General features: G+C 41.9%; 1 protein-coding gene and 1 long non-coding RNA gene across 21 annotated transcripts in view; one reads left to right on the forward strand and one right to left on the reverse strand.

Annotated features, from left to right (window-relative positions):
• Positions 1 to 13939, reverse strand: part of LOC307208299 (transducin beta-like protein 3) — a gene marked incomplete at its 5' end in the record, with an annotated part of 171556 nt that overhangs the window by 105188 nt on the left and 52429 nt on the right. The window lies entirely within an intron of this gene.
• Positions 1 to 13939, forward strand: part of LOC307208316 — a 116160-nt gene that overhangs the window by 73748 nt on the left and 28473 nt on the right. For 8 of the 9 annotated variants that reach the window (XR_013835073.1, XR_013835074.1, XR_013835075.1 and 5 more), the window contains one exon: positions 485 to 567. This is a non-coding gene — a long non-coding RNA (uncharacterized lncRNA). Of the gene's footprint in view, positions 1 to 484; positions 568 to 13293; positions 13506 to 13939 lie in introns of those variants that run through there. The other variant, XR_013835077.1, reaches the window with a different exon arrangement.

The raw sequence follows: 13939 nt of genomic DNA on the forward strand, positions 1-13939 counted from the left end.
AAATACTGGTAAAGAAAAATAAAATAAAAACCTCTCTCTCTCTTTCCTTCACTACTTGCAACATTCAGAAAGGTCCTTTGGTGAGTTAATGCACTTGTGGCATTCTGAGGACAATCCTCTCTCATACCGCCCCTCTGTTGGAAAACACCACTATGGCTCAAAGTACAGTGTACTTGTATGCTGTTTCGGAGCTAGCTGCCCCAGCATATTTCTGAAGGTTATCGCCAGGAACTGGCGACAAAGCACATTAGACAAACTTTGCTGGCCTGTATTGGCTTCCAGTAATTTTCCAGGCTGAGTTTAAGATTCCACTTATCACCTTTAGAGCCTAGAGCCCAGCATATATCTGCAAGAATACCTCCTCTCATATTTTAGTCTCCCTAATGTTTAGGATCTTTTGTGCACATCTGCCTCTTTTTGAGACGGTGCCCAAAGCTAAGAATCTCCCTCACCACTCTTCTCGTTTTCCCTTTGTTTTAATCAGTTTCATCAGAACTTCTACAACATCCATGTCAGAGAGAGGGAGAAATGCCAGAAGGAAGCCCTTAAATGCCATTCAAGTGAGAGGTGAACATGGCGCACTGTAAAATATTACAAGGTTTTAGGATGTTACAAGGAGTTTACAGGAGTTGGGATGTACCTGCATCAGGGCTTATTTTATTCTGCTTATGCAAAGGGCAAAATGTTCTGATGATCAAGATAAGCCCTTATTTCTATGGTCTCATGTTTCCCTGGGTTGTTCCTAGGTCAACTGCAGGCAGTATGTGCAGGATCATATTACTTCCAGCAGTTCTTAAAACAGAACAGGCTGCTGTGCTTAGAGTTTAACTACAACATATCCCCCTCTCTCCCTATGCTTCCTTGTCAGCCTGCAACACCCTGTTGTACACTGTTTTGTGGGGGATGTATGTGTATACCTTTACCTTTTGCATAGCAGGAATGTAGACTACTGTACAAAGTAAGAGTTGCATCCACTGTTCTGCCTACCTTTGCCTCTGGCCCCACCAACCACTCTCATATGGTCCCTGGAAGGTTCTCCAGAAGGCAATGTGGCCATTGAACTGAAAAAAGATCACCCACCCCTGCATTAAGTGTTCAGATACATAGGTAAAATGTTATTCTACTTTTTATACATTTGGAGCCTAAAGAGCATCGCCAAAGGATCTCACCCTTCAATACTTTCCAGCACTACAAGAGACCAACCCACAGGAGAATCTCCACAGGCTGCCAAAATACTCACTGGTAGACAAAAAAACACCCTGATATGATTTACAGTATATAATAAAAATCAAGAGTTGAGCAACATGAGAACCGGGAACAAAACTAGCATAATTTACAAGACGTAATAAAGGAAAAGTTGAGCAATAAGAACAACAGAAATATGACTAGTAGCCCTGTTGTATTTTAAAAATACTCTCTCATGATATGCATGTGCAAAATATCCATGGATGTTATTTTGATTGTTCTGGAAAAGCAATTTTAAAAAAGCATCAAAAGAACATGAAAAAGTAAAAAGTCTGCACTATGTTCCAGTAGCATCTGCCTCACTGACTGCTCAGTGTCAGGCTAGGTAACATTCTGGTCTCGTCTTCATTTCATGAGAACCCTCCCCTCAAGTCTAGCAGATGCTAAGCTATTGTACCATGTGGGCAGAGTCTGAGTGAAGAAGACAGCCATGTCACAAAGAAATGTTTGTCAGAATAATCACAGAATGCAGCACACCATTACACCCATCCCCTCCTCCTCCTCTTTATTCTGTTATGCTAAGGCTTGTAACAACTGTGGGGTTCCTGCAATACCAGGAACACAAGTTTAATTAACAGTTTGCGAACTAGCAAATTGTGATGTGGCCAGAGTCAAGTCCATACAGTAATATCAGACAGAAGTGCTCAGATGGGAGAATAAAACTATGTATGTTAGACCGAAGACAGGCATTAAAAGTGGGCAACCTTTGAGGCATTTTATTCATGGAACATCATCAACTTTGCTGCAGTTAACTTCAAAATCTCAAGGGGAATGTTCTCAACTGCTCAAGTATAAATCAAATATTCATAGTTCGGGACAGGTGGTTGGTTTCCATGTAATTAAAGATCTATATATTTTGGGAAATAGTTTACCTGCCTGTCCACCTGTTCTCTATGAGTTTGGGCACCTATCGAGCTACTGCTGATAAGTGTGACACAAGGTTTCTCGAGATAGGGGAAGGATCTTTGGTCAATTTTTGGATGCTGCATGCCATTTTAAATCAAGATGGTGAACGGAAACATGATTTTGGCACGACTTTGCCCCTTTTTTGGCATAGGTTCAGCTGCCTCTCAAGATATTGCCATTAAACAGCAGTCTTCACCGACACTTTTAATTATTTTTTTCCATAGAATTTCAAGGTTGTCTCCTACATGGTTCTCTCCCACCCAAATTTTGTCATCACAACAACCCATTGAGATAGGCCAGACTGAGAGAGCATGACTGGGCCAAGGTTTGCTAGTGAATCTTGTGTCTTCTCATTCTTCACCACAGTGGCCCTCAGCACTATATGAAAATTAAATTAATTTACCATTTTCGGTTTATAATCAGTATGTTTGCCAGGAACTTAGAACCAGTGTCATTTTCATTGCAAAGCATTAGCCTTTTATGTGAATCATAACCCAGGAGACAGTACCATGCTGGGCTGTCAAACAAGTTAATATTCAAGACAGTACACTTTTTCAACTGAAAGAGCAGCAAGGCTTTAGCCACACTTCCTCTTGTGCCACTGCCCCCCCCCCCGCCCCAGGAAGCCTGCTCCTTAGTGCTCAATCAGACCAAATGACAACTCAGGTTTTCCCTGGATTGCCATTTGTTCCGATCTATCAGTAAGGAGTGGGTTTTCCCTTGCAGAGTAGGGCAGCAAGGGGAGAACTGCTTGGACCCATGTATGGCACCAGTGGATGTGTATATGAGCCCTAAATCTGATCCACCCTTGCCTGCTATGTTGAGTATTCAGGGTGCTGTGGTCTTCTCAGATAAAAAAAAGTTTGCTTCAATTTTCTATATCGTTTTTGTGCATAATGACTAGTATGGAACAGGATTATATGAACATACAGTGGTACCTCGGGTTACATATGCTTCAGGTTACATACGCTTCAGGTTACAGAGTCCGCTAACCCAGAAATATTACCTTGGGTTAATAACTTTGCTTCAGGATGAGAACAGAAATCGTGCGGCGACGGCGGCACAGGGGCAACAGCGGAGGCCCCATTAGCTAAAGTGGTGCTTCAGGTTAAGAACAGTTTCAGGTTAAGAACAGACCTCCGGAACGAATTAAGTTCTTAACCTGAGGTACCACTGTACTAGAACAGGCTCAGTCACTTCAGAGCATGCCAGATAGAGAAGCTATGGTTGCAAAGTAGCACCATCTAATGGCTTTATACTGTCATTGCAAGACTGGAAAGCAAATAAAATAAAGTACAATGGTACCTCTGGTTACGTACTTAATTCGTTCCGAAGGTCTGTTCTCAACCTGAAACTGTTCTTAACCTGAAGCACCACTTTAGCTAATAGGGCCTTCCGCTGCTGCCACACCGCCGCTGCGCGATTTCTGTTCTCATCCTGAAGCAAAGTTCTTAACCTGAGGTACTATTTCTGGGTTAGCGGAGTCTGTAACCTGAAGCGTATGTAACCCGAGGTACCACTGTAAGCTGATCCAAGACTGGAATTCCACGAACAATTCAGTAGTTGGCAGGCATGTCAGCAGAACTCTTTAAAAACTTTTAAGAGTTTTATTCTGTCTTAATGAAACAGAAAAGAAAAAACCACTGCAACCAACCAGCCACACACATCCTTCTCACTTCTCTCTAGTGATATCTGAACTTAAAGACATTCAAGATTTATAAGTTCACAGGTGTGGTTCATTTCCTCAGAGAAGCATTGTGCAGTGCTCCACTCCAATAAGTAATTACTGCTGCTTAAGTGCACCGGGCACAATCACTACACCTGTGGTTGTGCTAAACCAGGGACAATCGTAATCATTATGGCTATTATTCTTATTCTACAACTGCAAATGAGGTGATCTAGGGTCTGATGTAATTAGCTTCTCAAACACTACAAGAGTCCCTTTTCTGATAGTCACATTCTCCACTTATACTGGCAGACAAAAGTAACCATACAGACCTCCACAAATGAATTCATGGCATTTGTGTGCTGCTCCATAACAAAAAATTCTCTGGGCAGCTTATGTAGGAAAACAAATTAAATATGAAAACAAGAAATGAACCCAAGCCAAAATAAAAAGCAACAAAAACAAAACTCACCATACTCCAAAAGTTAAAATAAGGAGATATTATGATGGAGATATATATGATGTCCATAAATAATGGTTGAACAGAAAGATCTTCACCTGGTGCCAAAGGGACCGAAAGGAGGGTACCAGATGAACCTCGCTGGGACAGCTGTTTGGTAGCCAAGATGCCACTATTAAAAGTCCCTCTTCTCACTGGTGGTGACCCACCTTACTTCCTTTGGTGGGGGAACTCAGAGGAGAACCTCCAAAACAATACAGTGGTACCTCAGGTTGCATACGCTTCAGGTTACAGACTCCGCTAACCCAGAAATAGTACCTCAGGTTAAGAACTTTGCTTCAGGATGAGAACAGAAATTGCGCTGTGGCGGCGCAGCAGCAGTGGGAGGCCCCATTAGCTAAAGTGGTGCTTCAGGTTAAGAACAGTTTCAGGTTAAGAACGGATCTCTGGAACGAATTAAGTACTTAACACGAGGTACCACTGTATTAAGATCAGAATTGTTACATATTGGAGGAGGTGATATTTTAGGTAACCTGGTCCCAAGCCATTGAGGGTGTTGAAATCTTGAAACCAAATAGTTCAATGTCACAGGAAAACATGTGAGCCATGAAATCCCTGCTCAAACAAAATGTCACATCAGCCATAAATTCACTAAACAAGCCATAACAAGTTACACCTACTTCAGACTCAGTCCACTACCCGATCTGCCAATATGGGATTAATAATACAGACCTAACAGAGCTCTCAAAACTTTTGAAATGTGCCATACAATAGTAAATATTGTTACTCCAGTCCAATAGCTGTCCCCAGTTCCTACAAGTGAATGTGAACAGGGGTAGGGCAGGGGCAGAAAATCCATGGCAAAATTCAAAACAAAAACATTTTTAGCAGTGTCCATTATATATCATAGGGGCAAGAAACAGAAGCTATTGTCCAAGGCATTTGCAGCAACTTCTTTCCAGCTCTGAAGGAAAAATAAGCTTATCAGGAGCAGGCAAGCATCATAACCTCACTCGCTGTGTAGCAACAAATGACCAGGGACATGTTCTTTCAATAATAAAATGGGTAGAAATTGAGGAAATGTATACTGACAGTTAAACTGGAAGAACAACCATACAGAGTAAGGGGCAGCTGTGTAGTGATAATCTAGGATGGTGCCTGAAAGCTCCTTTTTCTTATAGTGCTTCCAGTAAGCAAAGACTTCCGAGTAATAAAGGGGTAATGCTCCTGCTTAAAGTTTATAATGCATTGGGGTGGGGGAAATCAGATAGGCATCAGATAGGAGTGGTTGGGGAATCTGTGACCCTCCAGATATGGCTGGACACCAGTTCCCATCATCCCTGCCTATTGACCATACTAGTTGGGGCCAAGGAAGTTGGAAACCACCATTTGAAGGGCCACTTATTTCCCATCCTTTATTCAAGGGTTGCAGCTGCAGATTTCAGTCTAGTGTGCTCACTGCCTGTCTCAGCAGAAGCAAGCCTAACTTGGCAACAATTAATTTCAAAAGTATTCCTAGGCCAATCAAAAGGCAAATTTGTAAAAGCTTTTTTTTAAAAAAAGGCTACTGTAATTTCTAGCACTTCCTACTCACATGGAAGAGCAATACGGGCATGGAAATCATATATAGTCTGTCTACCTATTGTTGTTTAGAAAACAAAAACATCAAAGTGTTTTGTGGCACCCTAAGACTGACAAATTTATTGCAACAGAAGCTTTCATGGGCAAGAATTGGCTTTTAGGTTAGGGTTACCAGACGTCCCCAGTTCCTGGGGACAGTCCCCGGATTTGCAAATTTGTCCCCGGACAAATTCTGTCCCCGGAATATTCCCAGGTTTTGCAAATCTGTCCCTGGGAAACGTGGCAACGGCAGCCTTAGCAGCCCAGAGCCAGCCTGTTAGCGCAGTTGGCTCTGGCTGGCTTCAGGAGCTGCTTGCTGCCCGCCATTTTTCCTGTGACACGGCAGCGAGCAGCTCCTGTAGCCAGCCAGAGCAAACTGCACTACCAGGCTGGCCCCTCCTGGGCAATGGCTGCCTGCCCGTGACTCCCGAGCCTCTCCTCATCTGTCAAAACAAAGGGGGAAGGGGGAAGGAGATCGGGGAGGCTTGGGAGTCATGGGTGGGCGGCGCGCTGTTGCCCAGTTTTTAAAAAACTGCATTTATGTTTCACAGGGTGTGAAAGAAGGGCTTTGCACCTTTATACAATATGCATGTGTGCTTGGCCCAGGGTTTTTTGCCTCACCATCCCCACTACTAACTCCCTGTTACTACTCAGCTTCCAAAAAAAAAAAAAAAACTGTCCCCGGATTCATTGAAAAAAATCTGGTAACCATATGTTAGGTACTTGTGACAAACTGCAGCTTTAATGTACAGTATATAAAACAGTAAGCAGTAAGCAGGTGGCGCTGTGGGTTAAAGCCTCAGCGCCTAGGACTTGCCGATCGAAAGGTCGGCGGTTCGAATCCCTGCGGCGGGGTGCGCTCCCGCTGCTCGGTCCCAGCGCCTGCCAACCTAGCAGTTCGAAAGCACCTCCGGGTGCAAGTAGATAAATAGGGACCGCTTACCAGCGGGAAGGTAAACGGCGTTTCCGTGTGCGGCTCTGGCTCGCCAGAGCAGCGATGTCACGCTGGCCATGTGACCCGGAAGTGTCTCCGGACAGCGCTGGCCCCTGGCCTCTTAAGTGAGATGGGCGCACAACCCCAGAGTCTGTCAAGACTGGCCCGTACGGGCAGGGGTACCTTTACCTTTTACCTTTATATAAAACAGTAAGCATCACCATTCACAAAACAGTGATGACTTTAAAACAAACATTCTGGCATTGGCAGGGGTGGACTTTGGTCTTTCAAATTTCAGCAGCTCTCTGTGCGAAGCCAAAACCCACCCTACCCCCTTCCATTCTGCTCATTTCACTATATCAGAGTTGCAACACCTTGCAGCCCCCCTAGGCTCAGTGCCCAGTGCGGTAGAACTGGTCATGCTGCCCTAAAACCGCCTCTGGCACTGGTAAGGAAAAGATAAAAACCTTTTATCTTGATTCAGGCCACAGGTGATTTAATTTCACATGTAGTTGCTTTCTCACAGTCAGACAGAGATAGTAGCCCTCCCTCCTAATCAAGTTTATGATACAATTTCCTTTGAAAAATCTATGGGCTTAATGGAAGCAAGGGTTAACTTGACTCTTCCATACTTCTGTGCTCACACGTGGCCTTGGGTAAATCACACTCTTTTAACCCCACATTTCCTAATGTGTGTAACATGTAAACAGTGCAACCCAGGACTAGGTAGGTGGATTGTGTACTTAACCAAAAAAAGGGGGGGAAAACACCACCACCACCCACACTGATTTATCGCTTGAGGCTACAATTTGCAGAAGGCAGCAAATGAAACGGTTCTGGTTTTAGTGACATAAAACTTTTAACACCAAGCCTGTAATTTTGTTCCAAGAGGATTCTTGCTACTAGCCTTGCTAAAATTGGATTATCTTATCACATGTTAGTCTACTGCTTTCTTTACTAACAAATTAAAAAGTCTGGTCATCAGTTAGCCACACACACACCTTGCAGAGATAAGTATTGATTTTCTGCTCCACAGAAACAAAGCCTTAGATGTTCTGTTAAATGATTGACTGCAGCTGAGAGCCCTTCTTAAAAGCAGAGATCTTAAAATACATTTGTCATGCCCACATCCTAACAGCTTCTGTACACATGGTTCTCACTGTTCTAGATGGTGCTCTGGCACACCTTCTCACAAGTTAGTTTGTGAATGTAAACTGAAGCACAGGAAGTATAAATGATGGTTACCTCTTCCCTTACATAAGTCAGACCAGTACAATTTATTATCTATCTCTGTGTGTACACTGCCAAACACATACAATGGTACCTTGGGTTACAGACGCTTTAGGTTACAGACGCTTTAGGTTACAGGCACTTTAGGTTGCAGACTCCGCTAACCCAGAAATATTACCTTGGGTTAAGAACTTTGCTTCAGGATGAGAATAGAAATCGCACAGCGGTGGCGCAGCGACAGCAGGAGGCCCCATTAGCTAAAGTGGTGCTTCAGGTTAAGAACAGTTTCAGGTTAAGAACAGACCTCCAGAACAAATTAAGATCTTAACCAGAGGTACCACTGTATATCTATAGTCAAGGCATATGCTGTCCTCTAGTTGGGTAAAAGTGTTCAATAAAAAAAGAGGCAAGTGTGTCTGTGCAGAGGACAAATTACTGTTTTGCTCATTCCTTTGAAGCCTTCAGTGACTAACGTTAACATTATATTGTCAAAAATTCAGCAGGCCTCTGAAGGATGCATTGTGTTTGTGAGCAAACACATTTGCATCTCAAGAAATCTGAGGTTTATGCAATGAGTAGATTTAAAGGGAAGAAAACACATGTTGTTTATGCCAGATGAACATCCATGCTTGCTGTTTTCCTCCTACATTAAACATTCAATTCACCTGGGAGGGAAGGGAAGGAATTTACTGCATGCATAGAAGAAAAAGGGAACAAAGCCCCATAGAGACGTGCAGAACAGAAAGTTGCCTTATACTGTAGTGAGAACATTGCTCCATCTAGCTTAATGTTGTCTGCAGTGACTGGCAGCATCTCTCCAGGGTTTCAAACAGGAATCTCTCTGAGCCCCACCTGGAGATGCCAGGGATTGAACCTGGGACCTTCTGCATGGAAGGCAGGTGCTCTATCACTCAGCTACAGCCCATTCCAGGTGGATGCTGTCCTAGGTAAGCAGGATGATACCCTACCCTTTCAAGATGAAAACCTTTATCACCATTTGGCCATATATAAGTGTTTATCTGTGCTTCTCACTAACCTGCTCCCTTTGTCAGTCAAAGAATAATGTGTGTGCAACACCATTTTGGAAGCATTATCACAGAATCATAGAACGGTAGAGTTGGGACCCCAAGGCCCACCTAGTCCAACGTCCCGCAATGCAGGAATCTCAGCTAAAGCATCCCTGGCAGATGGCCATCCAACCTCTGCTTAAAAACCTCCAAGGAAGGAGAGGCCACCATCTTCTGATGGAGTCCATTCCACTGTTGAACAGCTCTTACCGTCAGAAAGTTCTTCCTGATGTTTAGTCAGAATTTCCTTTCTTGTAACTTGAATCCAATGCTTCAGGTCCTAGCTCCAGAGCAGGTTAGATATAATTAAATTTGTGCCCCAATTCTTAACCTCCATTCTCAACGCATTCCTAGAGTTGACTAGCTGTTGATGGCTTACTTTATAATTAACATTTTCAAATTTCTGTACATAAGTCAATGATCCTGAAACATCTATGGCTGGCCTTTCTAACATTTTCAACATCGATAATCCTGTAAAAAAAAACCCACCCAGTTATGTAGAGCTTTAATTTTCTTAAATCTTACCAAAGGAAGAAGTGGCTGAGCTATACATACAGAAGCAAGTATCCGTCTCAAGATTCAATGAATCTGTTAGCTGAGATGGAGTACATTATATTAAGTAAATGACAATTGACAATAGGATCTATCAAAACAATGGGTCTTAAGTTTTCCCTGGCAACTTCCAGTATTAACTAGCGTTTAGTGTTTTTTAAGCAGCACATGTCTTTAAAGGCACCCAGGCAGAAGCACTCTGGAGCAGATCCCTGCTAGGTAAGCAGAATGAAATGTGTGATGATTAGATGACACCTCTAAGAAGTGCCCTGATTAATCAGGCCAAAGGTCCAGCTATCTATCTGCTCTGTGGGCAATCTGATGCTTAAAGGAAGCAAGCAAGTGAGAGCTGACAGCAGTGGTCTCTGCCTTCTTGCGATTACTAGCCACTTCACCTGGAAAACAGAGAAACTCTTTCGTACTTAAAGCTACTAATATGCTACATATTAAGGTGTTTGAGGACTCTTCATTGCTTTTTTTCCTTTGCCTTAGAAAGTTTAGGAACCTCTTCAACACTTTATGCTATGTTTTCCCCAACACCATGTATCTGATGAAGTACACTGTTGTCTTCAAAAATATCATGATGCAGCAATCCCATTTGTTTTGTAAGGTGCACAAGCACTGTTAGAATTAAAAAGACTGCTCTTCTCCACCCACCCACAATACTTTATTGTTTTCACTTGTTTATACAAGGAACAACAATCAACAGTAAACAATCCAACACACCCCAGCAGAAGCACCTAGTGTCTATTTACATATAACATTAGACTGCTCTTCTAACAAACTGTACGTTCTCTCCTGTTGCTCTGCCACTCCCTCTACACCTGGGCAGTTTCTGCTTAGTGAGAAGAGAGCTTAACCATGACTCCCAGTTCAGATGATATGCTAAGCCAAACTCTGGTTTAGCTTGGAGCTTATCCAAACTCACATTTCCTCCATGCTTTTCAGGTATTGTCCACACTTTATAGCTCTGTGTCCAAGCCCTCTTTTTAAATTTTTGCTCCAGAGCTCTCCCCACATAAACCCACTTTAAATCTGAATCAGACCAAACAGCAGTATGAAGAAAACCTGAATTGCTGTTGGCTGCACTTCGGCTTTAAAGAGTGGATTTCTGATGCAAAAAATAAAAAATAAAAGAGTGCTCGGAGACAGAGCTTTAATTTACTTATTTATTTATAATTTGTAATTTATTTATTGCTACACCACCCTTTTCCCAATGATCATAGGGTGGTTTACAATACTGTGCAGTGTGGTGTCTCAAAAGAGAAGAGCAAAAGATAAGAAGCATGGATAAGCCCTCAGTGTGGCAGTTAAAACCAGATGCAAACTCTTCTCCGAGAGCCCTCCCATTTGTATTGTGTTGGTTAACCATTGTTTCACTTTCCATGTTGTGCAAACTATCCTATTATGTCAGAAACATTAAACATATAACATTAGCTCAGTTGACAGAGCATGAGAATCTTAATCTCAGGACCATGGGTTCAAGCACTGTCACACTGGGCAAAAGATTCTTGCATTGCAGGGGGTTGGACTAGATGACCCTTGTGGTCCCTTCCAACTCTACAGTTCTATGATCCTGTGATTAGGGCTTACCAGGGATTGTCATTTCAAAGCCCAGTTATTGCTTTTGCCAAAAGACCCATGATTAAGGCCAGAAGTAGCAATTCATACTCTTGAAGGTATGTGTGAGAGAGATTCTGTGGTTGAACCATGGTAAAGCAATCACCAGTTGTATCTGCATTTAGCCCAATACGTAACATAATACCAACCCTTCATATGATTATCATGATAAGAATGAGATTATAAACGTTACACTGCAGATCAGGCTGCTACTGGGAGATTGGATAAATAGGTTCAAATCTGTGTTAAAAAGAAATTGGTATCCTTTGTATCAGCGCATCGTGAATTCTCATAGATTAAAATGACACCTCCTTTCCAATTAGGCTTAAGTTATCCTGATATTTTCAGAGATGAACATACAATTATACAGATTTTAAAATAAGTATATTTTCCACTCAGTTAGTAACCATTTCATTTTCTGTACTGTTTCAGAGTGTGAAACAGTGAGCCAACATGATGATGGAAAGCAGCTGAACTGGGGAGCTTTTAAGAGAATACACTCTAACACCACACATAACATTTGAATACATAAGAAAAGTTTCCAGTCTATATGCCTTTCTGCCAGGGAGCCAACCAGCAAGAATTCACACAAAGTGAAGTTAATTCTTTATTAAGTAAGGCCTGCTCAGGAGTACCAGGCCTAATGGGCACAGCAGCTCCTCTCGGTATGTCTTGCCCCTATGAGGGAGTTGTGAACACTTGAACTCTAAGGCAAAGAGACACTTAACTCTTAAGGTCACTTCTGCACCATACATTCAGAGCACATTACTTCACCCGAAGAATCCTGGGAACATCTCACAGAGCTACAATTCTCAGCACCCTGAACAAAATATAATTGCCAGGATTCTTTGGTGGAAACCATGGGCTTTAAATGTGTATTAAATGTGCTTTAAATGTATGGTGTGAATGTGACCTATATCAAATGTCAGAGAGGAAGGATTTGGCGGTGGAAAGAATAGCAGAAATAGAGAAGTATTTTTAAAATAAATCTCATTGGAATTGCATTTTTAAAATAGAGGGTTTAATACTCTGAAATCATGAGGATTTCCTAAATCCTGAAATCATGAGGTCTCCCTAAAGAATTTTAATGGACTTTCCATGAACCAAGTCTGCTCAATCAATGTTTTGATATTTTCTGCATGCTAATTAAAAAACAGTGCTTGCTAGATAACAGAGGTTTCTGCAAGATCATCCAAGTTCAACTTTGCTGTACCTAAGCTGCTAAGTAACTTGTCAGCAATGGTAAACAAGGGTACCAAGATGAGAATTTGCACCCACAGCAGAAGAACTACATTCACTGAATTTAAATCATGGCAACATTGAAACACCCTGCAGTGAGATCCTAAACATGTTTACTTAGAATTAAAACTAAATTCAATTGGACTTTAAGGTAAAGGTACCCCTGACCGTTAAGTCCAGTCACGGACAACTCTGGGGTTGCGGCACTCATCTTGCTCTACAGGCCGAGGGAGCCGGTGTTTGCTCACACACAGCTTCTGGGTCATGTGGCCAGCATGACTAAGCCGCTTCTGGCAAACCAGAGCAGCGCACGGAAACTTACTGCCACGTAAATGTGCTTAGGATTGCATTGTGTGTGCGTCTTGTCATTTTTCCTAGATCAGCAAATTAATTCACATAACAAAAATTATAACAGAGTGTGAACAGCAGAGAGGAAAAAGATGTGAACATTTCTCCATCACTGAAGTAAGCAAGCAGTGCATGATCAAAGTTAGTATAAAGAAATACAAAATGCAACAAGCAGTGCCATAAATTGACTGCAATCCACCTCTATATTCTATACTATAATACCCTTTGACACCCAGGAGTCTTCCATAGAAAACTGCAGTTTTGAGGGTTCACAAAACAAAGAATTAAATCTAATTTTGAAACATCAGTACATTAGTTTAAACTTTTAAAATATAGTACGTTGAAATTTATTTGCAAAGCAGGCAGATTTTAAATAATTATAGGTTTGATTCTTTTTAATCAGCAGCAGTAAGATTGTGAAGGCATGCACATTATATTATTCAAGGAACAACTGAATCATCATGCAATCTTTAGGAGGCAGATGCCGGATATTAAGAAAACCTTCCATCCATGGAGCAAGTTGGAAGAATGTTAACAGTCATCTCTCCTATGCAGAATGCTGACTTAGCAAGTCTGTATGTGAAACATTACATTCTTTATCAGAGTATGAACCACACATAAGGGTTTTTTTAAAAAAAAAAAATAGTGCAAAATATGAGAATAAAGATCAAGACCAAGCAAAGAGCCAAAAACTTCTCCAGTGAGGTAAAACACCTTTGGACCAATATATTTCTGGGAATCTCAAGAATGAACACTGAAGGTGGGGGGAAGACATTAAGTGATCATAGATGTCAGACACTTGACATCTGCCACCACAGGATAGTTTTGTTTATATAAGGGCTTTCTATCATGGTTAGGAGGAAACTCGACAAATTCCACACATCAATTTTTATTACTAATGTCTGCACTGCAAGCACAGGGAGGCAACCTAAGTGGTGTTTTGTTCTTATAAACATTCAGTTCAATGCTAAATATGTTAACCCAGAAATAGGGCTGTTTCCTGAGATGTTTGCCTGGGAACAAAAAGTTTTAGTTTCTGCACATCTTTTTAA

Source organism: Podarcis cretensis (genome assembly GCF_951804945.1).
Source record: "Podarcis cretensis genome assembly, chromosome: Z".
NCBI classification, from domain to species: domain Eukaryota; kingdom Metazoa; phylum Chordata; class Lepidosauria; order Squamata; family Lacertidae; genus Podarcis; species Podarcis cretensis.